This window comes from Notothenia rossii (genome assembly GCF_949606895.1).
Source record: "Notothenia rossii genome assembly, chromosome: 7".
NCBI classification, from domain to species: Eukaryota; Metazoa; Chordata; class Actinopteri; order Perciformes; family Nototheniidae; genus Notothenia; species Notothenia rossii.
Genome location: NC_136905.1, coordinates 51,475,517 through 51,499,545, shown reverse-complemented (window position 1 = coordinate 51,499,545; position 24,029 = coordinate 51,475,517). Strand labels below are relative to the sequence as shown.

General features: G+C 44.5%; 1 protein-coding gene across 1 annotated transcript in view; it reads left to right on the top strand.

Annotated features, from left to right (window-relative positions):
* The window catches only part of gabrr2a (gamma-aminobutyric acid type A receptor subunit rho2a), a 197,490-nt gene that overhangs the window by 156,190 nt on the left and 17,271 nt on the right, over nt 1-24,029 (top strand). The gene's annotated exons all lie outside the window — the stretch shown is intronic.

Sequence of the window (24,029 nt, the reverse complement as noted above, 5' to 3'; positions counted from 1 at the left end):
TACCTGTTTTTCATTGAGTCTCTAATGTCTCATTAGTAATTATAATGATCATATCAAGGTGTGCCTTAACCTCACTGAGCTGAGGTTATTTGAGCCTCTCAGGAGAGAGTTTTCTTCCACCTGGTTGTAGAAAAGCTCTTTAAATTTGTTAGCATAGCTAGCTAACCAGATGCTAATAACAACAGATCGCCACTGCGCTTACAACTAAAGACACAGCCACGCAAACACTGCAGCATGTGCATCTCCATCACTGAGGCCGATGCGATGCGCATCTCGATACGTTGCCACGATACGATACATTAACGATACCTTTGAAACACCAGGCGATGCGATACGATACGATTCACCCCTGTTGCGATACAGTTCGATACGATTTGATTCAACATTATGCGATTCGGGGCGATACGATGAGATTCAACACGATGCAAAAATAATGATACTTCAATATGGTACGACAGAGGATTTTTGTTTTATTCCTTATATGCAGCAAATCATACATTAACAAAAAAGTGCTTTACATATTTGGTACTGCACATCCCATCATGCCGTTTATTTTTTTTACCTTTAAAAGCTCTCCAGAGTACAATTGTATAACACCTCACAGTTAAACAATGTAAGGATGCATTGCTCATGATTAACAATGTGCAAATAACAGCTACCATAGAGCAATGCCCATACAGCTGCCAGCCTGATGTGCTTAACACTCAGAGGCTAACTCACCAGTGAGCAGAAAGCAGTGGTTTCTATCTGAACAATAAAGAAAACAAATAACCTTTCACAAACAGGTATTTCATAACTGCTTACAGTAAGGAAGACATTTAAATTATTATTGGCCGTCACAGGCTGCTGTAAGCTAAACACCTCTCTCTGACAGAACACCTCACTGAGTGATTTAACTCATATGTCTCACTTTCAGGTTTATCTTTTCAGCCGCAGACCCCATGTCGCCTCTTTATGTGAGTCGCTAAGTTCCTCGAACTACTTGTGTACTTTAAAGCGGCTCGGCATCGTTAACAATTTGCGAGGGATTTTTCAAGTTGACCGTCTGTAGTAATAGTGCCGCGCACATATACCATCAGGACGTTACTGATGGGGTGCGGCTGCGGAGTGATACTGTGTGTATGCAAGTCCGCATCTAGGACGGATCTATGTATCATGGCTGTAGACCTGTTAAGTAATAAAGATACCTCATACAAAGGTCTACGGATACCTTATTACTCTCCATGACCTGCGGTCAACTATATAGCATAAATGAATATTACACCGTCTTTCTTGAACAATCCGAAGTGTTGCCAAACGTTTGATTTGTAGGTATTTTTCGGTGCGCTGTGTTTCTCTTTCTCCTCAACTTCCGTGTGTGTTGATAACTGAGACTCTCGTTCTCCGTAGTGGCGAAGCAAATATCAAAGATCGTCTCTGCTGAACGTTGACAAGATAAGGGGATTTTATATGAATGAATCGTTTTTTTACCGATGCAAAGACGCTACGCAATCGATGCATCGCAAGTTCAACCCAAACTGTAGCCGATGTGCACTCTTTCAACCGGTGCACTCGCATCTTGAACGTTTATGCCGGTGCACCGATGCGAATCGGTGAATCTTAACATCTCTACTACGGCTCCTTATGGGTACTGCAATATTTGAAGAGCTGGAGCGGCGTTCGGGTGCTCTCCGTAAGCACTCTAGTCTACACTCCTTTCAGACGAGACATAACCACGTGAAGACACGTTACGCTCGTGTTGTGTTCAAGGAACCTGTCCTTGGCCAGGAAAAACAGGCACTCGCTTGTTTAATTATTTTGCGATCTAGATTTCTTCTTCTTTTTTGAAGTGAGAAGTTGTCCGGACCCCCCCCCCCCCCCCCCCCCCCCCCCCCAAAACGAAAACTTGTCGGTTCTCCACGAATTACACAAGTCACCCAAAGCAGCGTTAAAAAAGCGGGAGGCGCCGAAAAGCGACTAATTTGCATCACTGATAAATGCATCCATTGAGGCGCAGGGAGCCAGTGAAGGTTCTGGTGCAGGTGTTGGCAACCCCTGGCACGCGTGCCAGCATTGGCAAGCGGCACCGTAACCAGTGGCACACTAGCAATAAGTGGAATAAGTGTGCAAAATATTTAAATTGTATTTTCGGATCCTGAACGAGACCGCCGCCAGAGCGCGTCTCCCCATTACCTGCAGAAGGTAACGGGGTGCAGTGCTGATCGTTTCACCACGGAGGAAAGCACTTCACAAATTGCAGTACCCATAAGGAGCTGTACAAATGCCGCAGTTTTTGCGTGGCTGTGTCTTTAGTTGAAAGCCCAGTGGCGATCTGCTCATCTCTCATTTAAATAATATGCTACAAAGGGGCGGACTCCATCTGTGTGTTGAACTTTCCTGTCGGCTCCCAGACCGTTGTCGAGGAGGGCAGAAGCAACAAGCTTCAGGTTCAATTACCCACTTTAGCTTAAATGACTGGAGAGAGGCGAGCTCTTCTTGGGAGGCCGTTGCATTTATTTAGCTGTTCTTCTGTTTCACAAAATACACCACAGACCTCTGTTTTTCTGCTTCCTCGTTTCACTTCCAGAAACATAAGCCGCATTCACACCGCAGGACTTTCCCTGGTATTTTGGTTCTTTAGTTCCATTAGTACCAAAAATGTCGCGTTCACACCGCCGGGACTACTCAGTGCCGGGAACTCTTTTGGCCATTTTCAGTCCCTGCTAGAGAGGTGGTACGAACCCGGTGATAAAAAAGTGCCAATTTCTATTCTATTTCTATTGGCTGGGCGAATTGCAAACCACGCCCCGTTAGACTCTGATTTTTTTTAGTTAAGGAGCCATTTCTTTCCTCGCTACAAAACCACATCCACACCTGAGCGAGTAGTTTTTTTGTACTTTAAAGCAGTTATGACCAGGGGTGCACATAACTTTTTCAGGGAGTTACTCAGATGAGTACCATGAGACAGGGTTTGGTACTCACCCCACAGGAACCGTGGTTTCAATAAGTCTATTCCTCCTCACTGTCCTCCTCAGTGTCTACCTCAGTGTCTTCCTCACTGTCCTCTATTTCCACTTCTTGCATGGTCGAGGATGATGCTGCAGATGCACCTCCCTGTCCCTGTTTAAACCTCCGACTTGCTGTCTCCATCCACAGGTCAACAGCTGGCTTTGGGTCAAATGTCTCTGTGGTCTTCTTTGACAGGTGAATGTGCATCAGGGCTGACAGACGAGCATGTGACAGACGAGATCTGTACTTGGTTTTTATTATGTTCAGATGTGAGAATCCCCTCTCACAAGCTGCACTGCTCAAAGGCAGTGTAAGAGACAGTTTAACTAATGTGTTGATGCTGGAGTAAGCATCTGGATTACAATTTATTATTTGGAGCAAGTCATAAACAGAGGTGGCAGCCAAGCGTTTTCCTGCTTGCTTTAAACGCATCCATTCTCTCAGTATAGTGTCTCTGTCAAGTTGCAAGGTGGCCTCATATTTCTGAAGAATGTTGCAAACTGTTGTGTTGCCAAAACTGTGAATTCCTTGCATTTCCTGAGGCCAAGTTGAAGGATCAAACACTAAGAAGTGATCAGATGACTTGAGGGAGTCATATCTGATTTCAAACTCTTCAATTAACCCCCTGAGTACGTTTGTCTTGTCCCTGTCAGCATCATCATTAGATACAGTGTGTGTCCTCCTGTAGTGGCCTTCAGCATCAAACAGAAGTGTGAACTGTCCAATGGCCACCATGAGTTCATCCTTACATTCCCCAATGATCAGTTTTTCCTTCTGAAACCTAATGGATGTGATCTTCAAAATGTTGCCAATGTCAAGCATGTTGGCCAGAAAACAGTGAAAACGCTCAGAGCATATATGCTTTAAGTCATTGTTATCACTTGTAGCCAGTTGCATTTTAATGGCTGGCAATAGTCTTGATATTTTTAACAGTGTTTCATGCCTCCACGCAGACCATCTGATATTGTGAAACTTACCCAGTTTCACAAAGGGGATCCCATTTTCATGACACAATCTCTTTAGCACAGCAGTGTGTTTTGCTCCACCTTTCTGTAAATAAAACTGGAGCAGCTTGACCACAGATCGATTAAAAGTCTCACAGTAAGGAACGTTACGATCAGCTGATTTGGCGCAGTTCTCCAGTGTGTGCGCGGTGCACAGGATGTGCACAAGCGAGTCTCCCACCGCAGCCAGTCGGCGTAGTTTTGGCACAACTCCGTTGTACACACCAACGTTAACAGCAGCTCCGTCTGTGCACACAGCGACCAACTTTTTCTTCCAGTCATCCAAGCCTGCCTCCTGGAAAAGCTTCACCAGTCCGTCTGTTATGGCCTGCGCGGTTCGGTCAGCACCCAGTTCAATTAGTCCAAGAAAGTCCGAAGTAAACTCTCCGTTGCTGGACACGGACACGATGTAAACGATCTCCTGCTCGGTTTTTGTGATGTCCTCAGATCCATCAAAAGGTAGCCCCCAAAATTCAGCAGACTTCAACTTTAGTCTCAACTCCCCACTGATAGTTTGCGCAATGGTCTGCATTATTCGTGTCCCCCCTTCACGTGAGTGATATGCGCCTCCGATATTTACTCCGAGCCGCTTCAGTAAAGGAATATCCTCAGCATAGGAAGACATAGGACGTGCATGTTTAGCTTTATGAAAGGCGAGGAGAAAAATATTACACAGGGCTTGCCGTTGCTCTTCATTCAGCTTGCCTTGCCATCTAGCAAGTGGGTGGTTGGATAGTTCTTCTGTAGTAGCTTGTTTATTAGCAATAACTTGTGCCACATTAACATGCTCCTTGCTCTTTTCATGTTTTTCAAACAAAGGCTGGTTGAAATTTTTCGCGCCTGTATAAAACGTACCCGTTTTGTCCGCTAGATGTGGATGCGAGCGGCATATTTTGCACCACATTTCCGTGCGATCATCATCGGCATCCAGCCACGGCACGTCTTGGAGCCACTTAACAGAAAATAATCGTTTCTTCGGCTCTGGCTCGGTTTGTTGTTTCTTTGCAGGTGGCGAAACGCCAAAGTAGTTGCTCAGTGTTTTTTGTTTTTTCGACATGTCTACTCCATTGAATTTTTACATGAAACACGTGTACACCAAATATGTTTTGATTTGACCTGGTACGCAAAGGCGCGCAATGACTCACGGGACGTTACGCATTCCACATTTAGGCCGCGCATGCGTACCTGCGTACCAGTTATGTGCACCCCTGGTTATGACCACACGTACTACAACACCGGAGCGGTGGAATGATGAGGAAGTGTCGGCGCTTCTGGCAATTTACTCTGAGGACGGGATGCAGCAGCTTCTACAGAAAGCAGTTCCCAACTCCAAATGTTTTGAGCGATGTTCGCAAAAGCTACTTGAGTGGCGTGATGCCGTTATTGTTATGTCTTGACTGTGCAATAAAACAAACAAACTGGCGAAGATTTATTTATTTTGTCCCACCCCAAATTTGCAGAATAGAAGAATGTGAGAGCAGACAGGTGTCGGTGGTTGAATTTATCTACAATGTTGCAACCTTGAAACACAAGTCTTACACACATAAACACAAGTAATTTATCATGTCATTTGTTTTTGATAAATATGGGAAAAACACCAAACAACGGTTAATGTCCTTTTCCAAAATCAGCCTGAGGGGATAATATATAATAAATACATAAAGATAAAGTCCTTTGTTATAATGGGGTATATTATTTGTAAATGACCCTTATAATCCAGCCTCATGGTGCACATGATTCTTTGCTTGGACATTTTGTTGGTTTGAGTCATTTGAGCTCGGATTCTAGTAGGGACATAAAGTAACACGTATCTTAGGAAGATATGAACTTCATCTTGGTGAAGTTGATGCTGAATTCACTATTTAGTAGATAATCATGTGACACTTTATCTTTGCACTACAGTCTGTCTGCTGAGCCTACCTATTATAAATATATATAATAGGTAGGCTATATATATATCATGTACAGCGGGTGGGCTTTATACCCCCTCCCCCGTGTAGTTCTTCTTCTCTCGTTTTTTTTTGTACTCGCCGTGAAGTGGTTTTGCGGCCTGCCAGTAAACCCAAAGAAGAAGAAGACGAAGTGACGTCAGCGTAATCTTGCCTCAGGGAAAGTACTGCGGTGTGAATGCGATTGGCACTACCCCCCTGGCGGATTCAGTGCTGTGGTACTTTAGTGCCGGCACTAAAGTACGGCAAGTCCTGCGGTGTGAAAGCGGCTATACACATGTTCCCTCACTGTCGCTCTACCATCCACACACACACATGCACAAGCCACACCCCTCTCTCTCTCTTAAAGGGACAGCGATCTCATCTCACTCTGCATGACCCTAATATCATAACATGTGTGCTCTGGAGAATCACAGAACGGACGATGGTCCCTATTATTATTATTATTATGCCGTTTAAACCAATTATTTAAATGTGTTTGTTAGATTCGGCATCATGTAAATTGCGCTGACAGGTCCACACACTGCTTCCCCGCAGCGAGGCTCCCCCCCCCTCCCGTTGATAATTCTCGATCGAACAGGTTGGCACGCTGATAACAATCTTTTTTTTAAAGGGCACTTCATATCAAAAAGGTTGCCGACCAATGTTCTGGTGTATAGAGATGATCACAGTAAACGGCGTGGGACAGCAAACGGACAGCTGCGTTCTGGATGTTCTGGAGTTTATTTCGGAGTTTGGATGCTGCTGCAGTAGTGGATTCTGGATGTAATGAAGGCATGGACCAAAGTTGGGAAGCAGAGAAGGAAAGTACGGTGGCCAGCAGGTGCAAACGCGGAACAACGGCCAAAACGCATACATAAGCAGGAAACACCTGCAAATAATGAAATGAAAAACAAACAAACCCTGAAAACAAATACAACAGAAAAACGCTGCATTTACAGAAATTATGCAAACTAAATACAACACACAAACCCCGAAAACAAACGCAACAAAAAAACACTGCAAATACCAAAACGATATGCAAAGTCCAAAGCACATACAAATCCCAAAACACATTTTTAAAAAAAACATTCCGGAAGTGCTCCGGGCCTCTAGGGGGCACACTACGTGGAACAGGTTGATGTCTGACAAGACATAGAGAGAACGAACAAGAGTGATGGAAATCAGGGGGAAAGAAAGTTCATTTAAGTGGAGAATGATATAAGAAGGTAAGTTTTGTTTTTATACATAGACAGGGGCGGACTGGGGGGGGAAAGTGGCCCGGGGATTAATTGACAGACAGGCCCACTTAATGCGCGGCATGTATCGGCCGGCCGGCGACGAAAGTATGTTACTTAACAAAAAACCCTATGCATTTTATGTTACATTTAATAGTTAGAGCATATATTTAGTGATTTTAATGGTAACAGATCATTGATGCAATAACATTTTGACTCAATTTGCCTGACTTGACACATGGAATAAAACATGGGCGTAGGAAGCATCCTCAATGTGGGTGAGACAATTTAACAGAGGGTGTGGGCAGGTGGTGGACCTCACCTCCTCTAGGGGGGTCCGGGAGCAAACTCCCCAGGGAAGATTTTTTTTTAAATGTTGAAGTTAAATGCATCAATCTGGTGCACTTTGAGAGCAAAATTAGGGACTAAATCTATGGCAGTCAGTAGGGGCTTGGACTGTGAGCCTTAGGGTCGCCGGTTCAAGTCCCCGACCAGACCTACATGTGGAGTGTGGACTTCTACTTGGAGAGGTCCCAGTTCACCTCCTGCCCTGTCGTGGTGCCCTTGAGCAAGGCACCGGACATCCCCCTTCACTCGCATTTCTCCCCGGGCGCTGTACAATAGCTGCCCACTGCTCCTAGTACTAGACTCCTGGTACTAGGATGGGTTAAAATCAGAGAACACATTTCACTGTGTGTGCTGTGTGCTCTGCATGTGTGACCATTAACCTCTTAAGCCCTGAGCCTGTTTTTCAGATTTCAGGCTCCAAAATGCCACTAACACAGCAAAGACTATATATTCACTTCTAAAAGGGGTAAATTAATAATCTTTTCTCTCAAAGCAAGGTTACATCTGTGAGTTGGATGTAGAAGTGTCAGAATAAATCTAGATGTTTTTATTTTAAAGTAAATTCAGATGGAACATAGTAAAAACATGTAAATTATAATGTCCGCCTAAAAACAAAACATTACTGATAGTGAAAACCACCCTTGAATGATGGGTTAGTAGACTAAAAGCTTTAGGAATCCAAACTGTAACATATAATAAGTACCCTGTGTCAAGATTGATGCAAAACAAGTGAAATTTGACCTTTTTAGAGAGGTTTAGAAAAAAATTCTCTTTTCACTGTAAAAATAATTGTATTAATTTGAATTATCACTATAGGTATTCATTCCATCCAAATACAACTGTTGTGAAAAAATTAAAAATTAAAAAAACATACTCTGTTATCCTCTTAGGCCCCACAATGCTAACAGTGAGCCTCTGGATTAGCCCCGAGCAAAAAATGCTAACCTATTACTTCATCGGAAATCACTCCTAGCTCCCTTATTACTTATCCCAGCTGCACATCCAACACATCGTTTATGATCGTAAAGACACAGAATCTAACGGTGCCCACCTCAACACTGAAAGATACACACTTGCAACGTTATCAACAAATACGTAAATCAAAAGAAGTGGCGCTAGGTAGCTACACAATGCTAACGTGGCTTACCTTTGTCTTTGTCTGGTCTAAACTGGTCTTCAATGGCATTAAAACGATAACAACGATGATGTAGTTTATCCATAGGTTAATATTGAATGTGGCTGTGTCCCCTTTGAAATGTTCTGATAATCTAGCAATAAAACTGCAATTCCGTTATCTGCTGTCCGCTCTGTGCTCCGTGCACTCTGGGTCCTGCAATTCCTGCTTCCTTACGGTAGTAAACAATAAATGAAGTCGGCTGTGTAATGTTCTTACGCTGGCTGGCATTCTTCATACTTTACGCAGGACCATATCTCTGGAACCCATTGGTCGATTTGGGTGATTTACACCTTTTTCTTAACCAAAATATCCAATAGAATCGAGGGGCAGTTCCCAAATCCACGTAAACATTACCATAGAACAGTATAATAGAGAAGCAAACAAAGCACATCTGAAAGTATAAGCCTGGACGGCAAAACTTTATACCCAATATATTGCCATAAATATGATGGTGGATTATCAATAAAAAATTCTACGTGACACAAAGACATTGGATTAACCTTGAGCGGCGTTTTTATTCCGGTGAACACAACTTTTGATCACAAATCAAAAAAGGTAAGACGTAATTATTGTAATATTTTTGAAACCGGATGTTGTTTACTTTCTCTTTTCTGGCTAATAGCTCCGCAATTCGGGGTCCTACAGTGATGACATTACATGTGTGGAATCTGTGGAGTCTCAGCTTTAATCGGATATCTTGTTTGTGCAGTGACGATAAGTAATAAGCGCATTGCTACCGTGAGTGCTGTGCAAAAGCCCGTTAGCATTGGTTAGCATTTTTTCGCTCCATGCTAATTCAAAGGCTTGGTATTACTCTTGTGTTTCTTTTAGCTAAAAATGGTTCATATTGTTAGTTAGCTGAGTTTCTTATCGTTAAAAGGGTATGGAACATTAATAGTTTCATAAATGTTAAGAAGCCCTGAGACATAGTTGCGTAAAAAAACGGTGGGGAGGGGTCCACTGGGGGGACCCTCGGGCTTAAGAGGTTAAAGAGGGTTTCATCCCTCCCAATTCTTCTTCTTCTTCTTCAACACCCATATAAAACAGAACTGTAAACAGATTTACTTTTTCTTTCAACATTGCTTGGAATCACTTGACACATATGTTTTAAGTTTTAGCAAAGTAACACATTCTTGAGTAGAGGAAAACTAAAAAAAGTAAGTTTCACCAACTCAAAAAATGCAAATGTTGAATAAACTCATAAAATTGCTTGGAATCACTTGACACATATTTTTTAAGTTTTACCAAAGCAACAGTTTTTACAGTGTATCAAAACGGCCCAGCCCAGCCCAGTGGGCAACACCCCACTGGGCTGGTCTGGGCTGGACTGGGCCGGAACACTTACAAATGTGGGCCGGTAGGATTTAGGTAAGCAAAAAAAAAAAAGGGAGTGGCCGGAATACTTACAAATGTGGGCCGGTACTATTTAGGCAAAATCCGGCACCACACACAGCACCGGCCCACCGGGGAAACTCCCGGTATTCCCAATGGCCAGTCCGCCCCTGTACATAGAGCGTCATATTTATATAGCTAGCGTTAGCGTGCCTAACTACTACACCAGCTGAAGTGAGCTTCACGTGAAGAGAAGATAAAGCGATGTCAAATCAAGTGCAGGCAAATAACACGGGCCATAGTGAGTACCGCGGAAAAAGGACATTTGAATTCTTAGCAGTTTGTTCATATGTATGTATGTGTGTATAGATGTTGCAACCATACAGAGCTTTAGCAAATGCCTGTAACTATGGTCATGCTAATAAAGCTCCTGAATTGAATTGAGAGAGAGAGAGAAGTGACAAAATGTGAAGAGGGACAAAGTAATGACAGGAGAGTAGTGTGCATTAGACATGCTCAAGAACAAATATAGAGAAGATATTCAAGGAGAGAGAGACAAAACACAGATTCAACGGTAAACATGATGTATCTTTCTATTTATTTAGCTAACCACTATTTTAGACTATGTGTTTTTGATTGACTTGATTAAATGGATTTACTACATCAATGTATGTCTTTTCAGGCTACCATGTTTTGTCCTTTCTGTGGCCAACATCTGGGGACAGTTCAAGTGTCATGTGGCTCGCCATTTTGAAGGACATCTCATTTCCCTAAATGCACACGAGAATCGAGCATCGAAGAGGCTCTCTGGAGGAGCTATAACCGAGGATACACTGATGGGTCCTCCACGGCTCCTCCGCGGATGCATTTCCGGGAACGGTGGAGGCTTGACGCACTTATCTCAGCCAATGACAGCTCTGCATGCATTCCTTCTAGTGATGGGATTTATGGCTCTTTGAAGGGAGCCGGATCTTATGGCTCCGTTCCTTTCAAAGAGCCGTTCAAAAGAGCCGTTCAAAAGAGCCGTTTTTTTGGCGGGGTTACTTGGTTTGTCTGTGAAATAATCACCAGGATAATGATTGACTGGATTGCCAGACCTAATGTCAATAATCTGCTTTGTAAACACGACACAAGGTGGCGCCATATCCATGTCATTCATGTCCGTGAATGTACTACTTTGAATTTACCCTCCGTATGTAAATAAAGTTGCCTTGCCTTGAATGAAATTCACGCAACTCTTAATATAGATACTGTGTTTTTAAGTGGCGATGGAGATCATTTGTTGGCCCTGCTTTAAAGGATATTTTGCCCTTACAAATGGTGCGCTTTTTTGGTTGAAGTGCATCAAAATGCTGCTGCGTTTTCGCGTTTGGCTCATTTTCCATCCGAAAAACACGTTGTCTACCTGTCCTGTAGCCTACCACTTGTTATGACTTCTCTCTCTCGCGTATTCCGTTAAGACCCACCCCATCTCACTCCTCCTGCTGAAACCTACTAATCAGAGTAGGGGCGGGTCTTCACAGAATACGTTTGGGGAACAAAATCAAGCTTTTTAACAGGCGAGTGGATTTTGGCAGGCAGTGAGTGCGGACTAACAATTGAACGATAACAAGAACGGCTCTCACCAAGTACGACTCGGTTCCCCTCGTTCATACCAAAGAGCCGTTCAAAAGAATCGGCTCGTTCGCGACCGACACATCACTAATTCCTTCCTGGATATTATTTTAGAAACTGCTTTCATCGCGTCGCGATGTTTCCAGAGAGAACAGCTGTGAGGTCCGTGCAGAAAGCAGAGCAGTGTGTATAATATATATCACTCAGTATAACAGGCCTACTCTCTTTATTTGCTTTAGTTTAGTAGATATCTACAAACAAAGAGTCGATATTTTTCTAAGACCATTTAGTGCTTCACATAATAAAATACACAACGGCATTAGCCTAATTATGCTTTAGGAGTTGTAGGTGTGTGTGGTACAGTGTGTAGGTGTGTGTGTGGTACGGTGTAGGTATGTGTGTGGTACAGTGTGTAGGTGTGTGTGTTGTACAGTGTGTAGGTCTGTGTGTGGTACAGTGTGTAGGTGTGTGTGTTGTACAGTGCGTAGATGCGGCGGACAGACGGGTTTCAGTTGGTTTGGTGTCCTCTGCTTTACTTTTAATACTTGTAAATAAAACTTTTGGCCCGTAATTTCAATTCCCCATTTCAGCGACCAGAGAGAGGGGGGGATATATCCAGTCTCTGATTGTGTTACGTTATCATGAGAGTGCTCTCATACTTTAAATTGTATATATTTATATAAATATATTTGTGTGTGTGTGTCTGCATCTGTAGCCTTTTATTGTCTCATTATACAGCACTCTCAATGAATTCAAAGTAAATTGTATATAAGTCGTCATGAACACATCTGTCCATCAGACAGAGTGCTGCTGTGCCTCCTGTCATCATTAATGGACGTCTCTTTAAAATGACCGCTCAGAGGAGAGGAGTTCTCATTTCTCTAACTGCCTGCTGCTTCCACTCCTCTCTCCTCGGTTCCCCTCCTCAGTCCTCCGCTCGCATCTCCTGTGGGCGGGACTAAGTCTCGAGGATAGGAGTCGAGGAGGGGAAATTAGAGTATTGAGAAGCCTCTATTGTCTGTTTATGTGAAATATGTAGAAGCCATCATTAAATTGTAGACCAATGCATGATTAAATACACAAAACATGTGTATTATATTATACATGAATAATTGTGTATTAGTTCTATCATTATAGAGAACATTTAGAATCAGATTTTGAGACAGTGAGCCGCTGGGAAAGTCACACCGCCATGGAGCACAAACAGTTGCTGACGTGATGTTTTCTTCGCATTCTCAGGCATTCCATAAGGAGGGTAAGGAACTCACGCTTGGGACCACCAGTGTCCACTCCATCCTCAGTGTGTCCCTCATCATCAGTGAACTTAACTGACATCTCATGAGAGGGGTCGAATGAGGCTCCTTTGAAGCCGTGGATTGCTCCATCCCACACATTGGCTCTATTCATATTGAACCTGCTGCAAGATGTATTTGTTATTTTTGAAGAGAGTTCTGCAACAATGTGTGCCGCAGTCAGGTATTCTGTACTGGGAAAGACAAAGTGATGTATTGTAATATTAAATGATGAAGCTAGTAATAAGATTTACAGTATAGAATAGAACAATTAAGTGGTAATAGTAACAATTAATACCCTTGCTCCATTTTGTGTTCTGGCTCAGACTGGCTATCAATAATGATAAGTGCATACACATTTGTGTAGTTGCTGCAGTGAGAAGACAGTTGAATAATTATTTTTAAATACATAATATATGCATGACAGTCAGATTTACAAAAGGATGTTGATCCTCTTCCTGTTTTTTCAATACATTGGGTTCTAAACTGACAACAGCACTTTTGTCATACTCCTGCACAATCCTTGTAAACATTTGAAATGGATGCAACATACAATATCTGATCTTTGAAAAATATTTGTGGGTATTTTTTTAATCGTCTTCACTAAGATGTCAGATGTTGTGGGTGTCATTTGGAAATGTATGAAAGTATAATTGTTCTGCTTCCTGGCAATGTTACCCACTGTGATTGGAGGCTTTACAAACAAACAAATGTAAAATAAAGATACACAGCAAACAACTGTGTCAAGATGCAACTATCAACACCGTTTACCTATAGAAGTGGTTCTGAGCCGGGGCAGACAGGACCTCTTCCTGGAATGGGGTTGGTGCTCCATCCTATTTTTACCCAGGAAATAAGTTCAGTGGATCTAATGACAGTGTCATTATCACACAAAGGTATTTATTGATTTCATGTTCACAAATTCAAACCTACATGGTATAATTTAATTTGTAATTAGTCTTACCCGATCAGACGCTGGTTGTGGGTGCCTGAGAGGTCCGATAAAGGTAAACAACAAATATATTCAAACTACTGTACTGTTAAAACATTCTGCTTCTTGTTTCACAAAATAGTATGTTGATAATGTTTTATTTTACCCTGGCAAACTGTTGTCCATTCGTGGAGTACTCACTTTTGGAACATTTGGAATGTCCCACACCTGCATACTGTACACACAAATGACTGACTGAAATAAAATAAATTCACTTTAATTAAGAATAAATGCCACGATAAATCCAAACTGACCAAGGTACATTATATTGTTGAGCGTCCTTTAACTCTCACATTAGGATTTACATTGGGGCACAATAAACCAACTCCTCTCTGCACCTATAATATATCTATATGATGTCAAGAGTTACATTTAGGTGCACAGTGCTGTCTCTTGACTTACAAGCTCTTTTACTAAAGAAGCTAACGCTAGCTGGGTAAATATGACGCTCTTTGTATCAAAACAAAAAGTACCTTCTTATACACAAGTTATTGAGCCGTTTCCGCTCTACATCCTGAACTCCTCCCTTCGATGCAATGCACTTCCGTTTTGGCGGACTGGGTTTGTTTTGCTAGCTAGCTCCGTTGTGCCGACAAAGCACTGATATCGCAGAGACAAAGAGGATATAACAATTACAACATGAAGAAAAGTGGTTCGGGAACTACGTGTGCGGTAGTTGGTTGCAATCACTCGAGAAAGCACCTGAACGAGTGGTTAGATAGAGAGTGCTACGACCACAAACCAGCACCCAGCACCCAGCCATGTTGTTCATTAAATACAGATAAACACAACAAATACTGCATGCATTGTATTTTTTAATATTATATATGAATATTTTCATAGTGATGTAATTGTGTGGGCTGCTTTTATATTTTAATTTGTAATACCTGTTAGGATTAAACATGTGATCTTTCTTGTTGAAGCCATTTCTTTAGTTTCCTCTCAACAATTAATTCATTCAGTGTTATTTATGTACAGTATGAGCTTAATATGAATGATGAACTGTGTTAAAAGAAATTGTAGCACTCTAAGGAACATATGAAATGCAATAATGCAATAACAGTGCAATAATGAAATTAAATTACATCAAACTTTATTTTCACTCAAACAGTACAGGCACATATGATATATTGCACAGCATAAAGAGATCATGTAAATTGTGCATTATGTAAACAACAGACAACTGTTGGCTCCTGTGGGCATGACCTAAATAAGGCAGTTTATTTTGGTTTTAAAATGCTGAGATATTTACTGCAGAACTGTAACCTTCCCTCAACAAAATCGTCAACAATTTTCGGGAGCATGTGGGCAAAGTAGAATGTGCGCAGCCTTATGATATGCCTTCAGACTGTCCATTGCTTTTCCATCTATTGCCATGGATTGAACGAAGTAGGAGCAAATTTTGCTGTACGTTATGCTGGGCCACGTCGTCATGTTATCCTCCTAGTTTTGCACTGAATTCGGGTGGGGGAGAGTAACGCCATCTCCAGTCAAAGAAGTAGAATCGTGTTCCCAAGCTAGCATCACTGTTAGCATCGAAATCGCTGTGTTTACACCAGTGCCCGTCTGACTGTTTACACCGGTTTACACCGACAGACGCTGTGCAAAACACTTCCGGCGGAAATGAAGTGCATTTGTGTAGGGTTATGGCGCTACCCGTGTTTTGGCGCGTAAACTTGTCTATATATCGACTTTTTCCACTTCGATCAACTTTGTTTCCTCCGGCTTCAATTTGCAGCACTCTTGTTTGTTCTCTCTATGTCTGGTCAGACATCAATCTGTTCCACGTAGCGCGCCCCCTAGAGGCCTGGAGCACTTCTGGAATGTTTTTCTTTTGTATGTGTTTTGGGATTTGTATGTGCTTTGGACTTTGCATATCGTTTTGGTATTTGCAGCGTTTTTTTGTTGCGTTTGTTTTCGGGGGTTTGTGAAAAGTAGATAGGGCAGACAAGATGATACTTTCTAGAGATGGAAATTCAATGAGCAGAGTACCGAAAATCAAGGAAGCTGGAGACGATGTGTTCGTCTCCAGCTTCCTTGATTTTGACTTGACCAAGGAATACAGAAGATAACTAATTCAAACCAATACATGTAAGCAGTCATATTATATGCCACTATCTCTTCTGCCAACTGTCCTCGGGTCTGCATATTTGAGTGATTCTTAATTGAGTCTTCTAATCAGAACCAAGCCCCCAGGAAGTGCATTGGACCGCAACACTAATGTTTGTAGTGGTCAAACGGTGGTGTTTGTAGATGTAGGTGCATTAATAAACAAGGCAAATCAGGCTGTGTCTCAACGCCGTGTATTCACATTAAGCAGGTAATCATACAACTGGGGTAGAGTCACGTGAGGCAGATATATATATAACACAGGCACAATACGTCCACAGGGTGGAGCTGCAACCTAGCCTAAACCATTCTGTAACATCTCCCTTCCTTTTGTTAAGTAACAACACAGGATCAATACTGCCATTTAACTGTTGACCTTTAAACAGAACATTAATCAAATGATTTCAACAACAAATAGTGCACCTAGCAAAGACACTTCAATAATAGCTGGATCAGAACACATCAGCAATAAACTCAGAACAATCAATCACATTTGTTTTACAATCTCTCCACTTCCTTTTTTTTCTTCTTTTTTTAAATCTTTATCGTCCATGTGTGTTTGAGTGCGCACAGTCCAAGTGTGTGTGTGTGAGTGTGTGTGTGTGTCCTAGAGGTCAAGTCTGTCAGGAGGTCTAATCAGCCGTCCGCTCCGGGAGAAGGCCCGGCCCTGTAACTCACGGCATGGTGTACCCCCAGTCTGCGGGGAAGACCGCGACGACCTCGGGGGTGATGGCCTTGGAGACTCCTCGGGGACGCAGACGACCTCTCTGGCCCTCCCCCCACTCGCAGGCTGCTCCGGGGCCGATTCTGGGAGAACTGACGGCTGGAGAAGGGCCGCCTCTGCTGGTCGAAGATCAACCCTGTTGCGCCGATACGTGGTCCCCTCCACACCGACCAGATAGGACCGGAGTCCCAACTGCTGAAGGCACACACCTCTCCTCCATCGGCCCGTCCTGTCTCCTGGGAGCGGCTTCATCCGTATGGGCTGGCCGACGTTCAGCTCCGGCAGATCCTTGGCAGATCTGTCATATGTCAGCTTTGCTGCTTGATGTTTCACTTTCAGCTTGTCAGGAACACCCGTGACGACCTGAGGCACCAGTAGCTGGTCGGCCACAGGGAGAAGGGTTCTCAGTCTCCGCGACATAAGCCGCTGTGCTGGGCTGCAATGCATACCCTCAGTGGGCGTATTTCTCCAATGCAATATGGCCCTCCAGGGGTCCTCTTTGGCACGGTCTGCCCTTCTGCACAGGCTCTTTACAATTTTCACTGCTGACTCCGCTTTGCCATTAGCCTTTGGGTGCCTCGGTGAGGACATGACATGCTCAAAACCCCACTCTCTCGCAAACGCCCGGAACTCTCCACCGGCAAACTGGCCTCCACCATCAGAAATGGCCCTGTCTGGGACACCGTAGCGTGCAAACTGTGCCTTGCATCTACGGATCGTGGTGTCCGCTGATAGGTCAGGGAGCAGGTCGATCTCCCAAAAGTCAGAATAATGGTCCACCACGAGCAAGAAGTTCTGTGCTGCGTAGCTGTACAGATCCATGCTTACTAGCTGCCAGGGACGTGTGGGGAGCGGGTGTGACATCATAGTCTCTTTCTGTTGTTCGTGTGCATACTCATTGCACACAGAGCACTTTTGCACATAATCCTTGACTTCCCCTTGCATACCGGGCCAGTAAAGTGTATCACGGGCTTGCCTGTAGCACGCCTCGCCCCCCACGTGGTTGTAGTGGATCCGTCTCAGCATTTCCGGGCGCATAGCTTTTGGAATGATGACGTGCTGACTCCTGAAGAGCACGCCATCCTGTGCACTTATCTCATCTCTGACGGCCCAGTAGTCCCTGACGGCTACAGGGGTCTCCTCTTTGTGTCCTGGCCATCCCTCCAGCACGACAGACTTAAGTGTTTGAAGACACACATCCTCCTCAGTGTGTGTCCGAATCTGTGCCAGGCGTTGGCTGCTGACATTTAAATAGTCTGCCTGCTGAATGGCCGCCGTGTCACACTGCTCCTGTTGCATGCTGCAGACTATTTCACGTTGGTACAGTGTGTCTGTTCTCTGTGGCGGGGTGGTGGCTCTGCTGAGCGTGTCACTTATGTACATCTCAGGGCCTGGCTTGTATACCACCGCAAGGCAGTAATTCTGAAGTGTGAGGAGCATGCTCTGAAGGCGCTTTGGCGCACTGAGGAGGGGCTTGGTGAAGATGGACACCAGCGGGCGGTGGTCGGTCTCTGCAGTCACATCACCCCTCCCATATAGATAGTAGTGGAAGCGTTGGCAGGCGAATACGATGCTCAGGCACTCCTTTTCAATCTGTGCATAATTTTGCTCTGTTTGGGTCAATGCCCGGGAGGCGAATGCGACAGGCTGCCCCCTTGAAGCAAGCAGCAGCCCAGACCCGCCTGACTGGAGTCGCTCTGTACGGTGACTGGCTTGCGGACGTCATAGTACCTTAGGACTGGCACCGCCGTGACCAGTGCCTTGATTTCCTTCATGGCGGCATCATGTTTGGGCAGCCAGTGCCACATCACATCCTTGTCCAGCAGTCTCCTCAGCGGCTCACATACCGCTGACAAGCGTGGCATGAATCTGGACAGATAGTTCACGAATCCGACACACCGCTGGACCCCTTTTGCGTCTGTGGGGTTTGGCATGTCCAGCACCGCCCTGACTTTGTCAGGGTCAGCCTTGAGGCCCTCCGCGGACAGTATGTGGCCGTGGAAGCGGACCTCCTTCACTCGGAACTGCAGCTTTTTCAGGCCCAGTCTCAGCTTTACTTCCCTGCATCTGTCCATCAGAGCGATGAGGTTTGTGTCATGGTCCCGATTGGCCTCATCCTCTGTGTCCCCACAGCCGACTACAAGGATGTCATCAGCTATGGGCTCAATCCCTGTCAAGCCAGCCAGCAGCTCATGCTGCTTCCTTTGATACAGCTCCGGGGCAACTGACACACCGAAAGGAAGTTTCAGCCAGCGTTTCCTACCCCACGGTGTCCAGAATGTTGTCATCAGGCTGCTTTCTTTATCCAAGCGGCACTGCAGGAATGCATCACGTGCATCCACCAGGGTGAATATACGTGCCTTTGGCAGCTTATACAACACGTCATCTAAAGTGGGCATAAGGTAGTGGGACCGTTTCAGAGCACGGTTGAGATGCTTCGGGTCAATGCATAGTCTCAATTTGTCTGGCTTTTTTACTATGACTAGATTGCTAATCCAGTCCGTGGGTTGAGTGACTGTGGTCAAGTGTCCCTCCTCTTCATATCGATCAAGCTGAGCCTTAACAGCTGCCTTGAGGGCCACTGGAACGTTCCTGGGAGCACACTGCACCGGTGTCACAGTGCTGTCCAGCTCAAAGCGAATATCACCAGGCAGAGACTCAACAGGGCTGGTGAACACGTCGTGGTAGGTGCTGACAAGACACTCCTTGGTCAGGTCTCCCTTCCTGCAGTGCTCCACCTTATTCAGCTCCTCAGGAATGGTGAAGCGTATCAGACCAAGTCTCTCACATGTCTCACCCGAAAGCAAGGGCCTCTGGCCAGTATGCACGATCTCAAAGTCCAGTCTGTGCGTCTTACCCCTAATGACGCATTGTGTGCTGTACACACCTAATGAGCTCATCCACTCACTGTTGTATAGTTTTAATCTGGTGAGACTCTTCAGAAGAGGCGTTCTAGACGCCAGTCTCGTCTTGTCCTTGATGCTCATCACATTGCAAGTGGCTCCAGAGTCGAGCTGGCACCTCTGAACCCCACTTTGCAGTGGCAGGTTGACAAACCACTTTTTACCTTGAGTGCTCACAGCCCCCACGCTCTCCGCTGTGTACACGTCTCTCTCATCGCTGTCCTCCAGTTCCCCTGGCAACGGGTCATCCACAGCATTCAACTGGCGTGCCTGCTGGCCTCTTTTCATGCATACTTTTGCAAAATGGTTAGCAGTGCCACACGAGCGGCACGATTTACCAAAAGCAGGGCACAGGTCCCGCCCGCGCTTGTGCCGTGTGCCACAGTACTTGCATTCGCCAGCGTCTCTCATGCTCTGTGGTTGTGCAGATGTGTTGGTGGACTCGGATGGCCTGCTGGCAGACCTCCGTCCATATCGCTGTCCTTGTGTGGCATTAATGCTGTCTCCAGGTCCAGAGCTGCCCAGTGACATGGTTTTTAACTTGCTGTCCATGACCTCGGCTGCACGGCAAATTTTAATGGCCTCGTCCAATTTAAGGTCCTTTTCCCTTAGTAAACGACGTCTAGCACCCTCGTCAGTTATCCCGAGAACAAGCCTGTCCCTTATGAGTTCATCTTTTATAGCTCCATATTCACAAGAGGCAGCCTTTTCCCTCAGCCTGGTAGCAAACGCATCCAAGAGCTCTCCATCCTCTTGTTTAAGGTTGCCAAAAACGTACCTCTCAAAGATTACGTTCTTTGCGGGCGTGAAGTATTGCTCCAGTGCCACCAGTATATCACCCGCATCCTTTTGTTGGTCCGCGGTGAGTCCCAGGTTGTGTTTGTAAACATGGCGGCAGTCGTTCCCCATTAGCCTCCTTAGCGCAGCTGCTTGTACCGGCTTTTCTTTCTCGCTGAGCCCGGTCGCAAGCAGATAATCCTCAAATTCTGCTCGAAAGTTCACCCAGTTGCCGTGGATGTCCCCCGCCATCTTCATAGGCTCCGGAGGTGGGATGCTGGATGCCATTGTTCCAACGTGACGCTAATGCTAACAGGCTAACTGAAACTGCTAAACCTCACCAAAACAAATAAATACACGCCGTCTCAGCGACGGACAGTAGCATGCAGTCCACAGCTGGGTCCTATTTGAGCTTCTGACACCATGTTTGTAGATGTAGGTGCATTATTAAACAAGGCAAATCAGGCTGTGTCTCAACGCCGTGTATTCACATTAAGCAGGTAATCATACAACTGGGGTAGAGTCACGTGAGGCAGATATATATATAACACCGGCACAATACGTCCACAGGGTGGAGCTGCAACCTAGCCTAAACCATTCTGTAACAGGTGGTACTACAGCTTCCTGTCAGTCCGTGGCATCATTGTAGGCTAAAATACCTTTTCCCATTGACTTACATTGGGAAAGACAAGTCTATAAATCAGCAGATCTTCGCTAAATAAACCAGTATGATCACTCTTAAAGCCCTTATTTTAAATCTTTAGGGTTTAAAATAACTAAAATTGAATCCTGAGTTATTTTCCTTCTCCATTTATGTGACGGAGCCGAGACTAGGGCTGTGCATCTTCACTGGTCTCACGATTCGCTTCGTTGCGTCCTCAATTTTCTATATTACTGCAAATTGCTTCTTTTCCATCAATGAATACATGCAGTAAATACATATGAACTCTCTTTTTATTATTTAGAAAGTGCTTCAGAGATCAATAACATAAATGTATTGACATTAATTTATAAACCAAAATAAATCAATTGTATAGCTCTAGCATCCCTATACAGTATCAGTGTGTGATATTGTTCCATCCTCAAAACAAAAAACTAATACTTCTGCAGTCTAGCTGCAGCTTCTAGCAACGGCCTTCTGTTAAAAAAAGGACACTGAATGTCCTGAACAGGGTGGGAATTTCACGACGGCCACGACGGCCATGGCCGTCGTTGCCCCGCACTTTGGCCGTGATGCCCTGTGAAAAAAAATGCAATTCACGGCCAAAGTGGCCTTTGTGCCCCTGTCAAAAGTTCCAGTGTAAACAACGCTGGTGAAGTCATACTAGTGCGCGCAGTAGGATACTCCCGTGCCTGTGGATCAGAGCGATTGCTCTGCTGTGATTGTTCAGTCAGACATGCCGTGTAAACAACGCTAGTGAAGTCATATTAGTGCGCGCAGTAGGATAGTCCCGTGTCTGTGGATCAGAGCGATTGCTCTGTTGTGATTGTTCCGTCAGACATGCCTGTAGGGGCCCGACAGCCTTCTCCTCAGCCGCTGGAACAAATCTCGAAGTTGCTTTAAAAGTGTCAGAACAGTGTTTTCACAACTGCATTATGCTGCGTTCACAACGGACGCGATGCGAACATTCTCATCGCTCTAACCGCTGGAGTTTCACCGCGGCTGTCAGCTGTGTTTAATCCTGTCAATCAAACAGGACGCGCTGGTGAGGGGGCGGGGCTTATTTCAATGTAAATACTATGGAGGAAACCAACTACGACAAAATTAATCTATTTTACCGTGATTTAATTGTAATCAGGACTCTCAAGTTTTGAACAGAATTCAGAGTGAGATTTGGTACTCCAACTTCTGGCTCCCCTCAAAGTTCCCATGAAGCCCTCTGTACCGCGAATGTCAACGGGGGGGGGGGGGGGGGGTGCTAGTGAAGTGCACACGTCTCAAACAAGCCTAGTTTGTTTACAAAATTGCGGCGCAACTTGGTGGGCGGTACCCTGGAAAGAAATCTCTGCGTGAGAAATACAAGGTGTGGCGTGTGAGCGTGTGAATGGAGTGAAATGCGTGTGTCTCACGCCAAATGCGTGAGACTTGAGAGCTCTGTGTAATACACGTTTCAAAATGATGCTGAAGTAACTACATACTGATACATACTGATTGCCAAGTCTGCAGACAAGACGGCAAGCGAAAAACCTTTTAAAATGCGTGTTTTCTGAATGGATCAATAAGGCTAAACTTACCTGTAGCTGCTCCGTCCACGCTCACAACAACGTCCTAAAGACAGAATTAAAGCAGCGATTGTATTCGCCATGACAGTCTGTGGTTTGTACATGTTTAACTTTTGTCCAGAGCTGTGAGCACACACACACACACACACACACACACACACACACACACACACACACACACACACACACACACACACACACACACACACAATGTATGTGCAGAGTTTGACCCTTGAAGGCTGTTTCTTCTGCTCTGAAATTGAATATATTTGTTACATATTAATATAATTTTAGATGTTTTGATTTGATTTTTTGAATGGGAGAAGTAGATGGAAAACATACCAAACACTAATTATTCAAAGTAAAGTATTTTATTTTATATACGGTAATACTAAGGAGGCATAGGCCTATATGATGATATAATGTTTGACATTATTGATATTAAAACAGTGATTTGTTTTTCTTATCAGAAAGTGAAGTTATTTATTTGTAAGCTCCAAATCCAAATGTTTCCCTCAATGGCCTTTGTGCCCTGGCATGTGGCCTTTGCGCCCAGAAAAAATGTGTGACACCAAAGGCCAAATGGCCTTGCCCCTAAAATGACGAAATTCCAAGCCTGGTCCTGAATGTGGCATCACAAACATGACTTGAGTCTGAACACAGCAGACAACAGGAGTATTTACAACAAACTAAAATACTGCATTTGGGTGCACTCTGTCTTACTGTTACATAAATCCCATGATTGTATGAGATTAAGTCAGCTTCATCATATCTCAATCAGTGATTAAGTGAATAATAAAGTTTCTATCAGGTTACTATCAGCCTGTCACTCATTATTTTCAGGGGGGGCGGGGTTTGGAGGAACAGAGGAGACGTGATCGTGGAAGATTTTTCCTCCTTCCTTCACAAACTTTACACACGTATATATCGTCTGAAAATAATAAGAGGATATTCACACTCTGCAATCCAAGACTTAACTAAATCAACCAAAAACCTGACATGATTGAGAGTATTTTTTAAAAACATAAATCCCTGTGTGTCTGAGCCGCAGCGACACGGACTGATTCAGAGCGGGTCCTTCTGCTGTTGGTTCTGGACTGGTGTTCTTGTGTTGGTGGATAAAGCAGACTGCTCCGTGTTTGGTGTCACTGTCACGTCTGTTCCCTGATCTCTGCGTCACCGACCGATTTGATATCAAAGTGACCGGAAAAAAAACTTTATTGTAAAGCTGCGGCCGTAAAATCAGGAAGCAACGTTACTACGCTATAATCGATTATGTTCTGTCACTGCATCGATGCAGAATCGTCCACGTCCGCATCGCGATGCATCGTAGAAACAAATAATTTCAACACCCCAAGCCGAGACCAGCTGTGACGCTGTA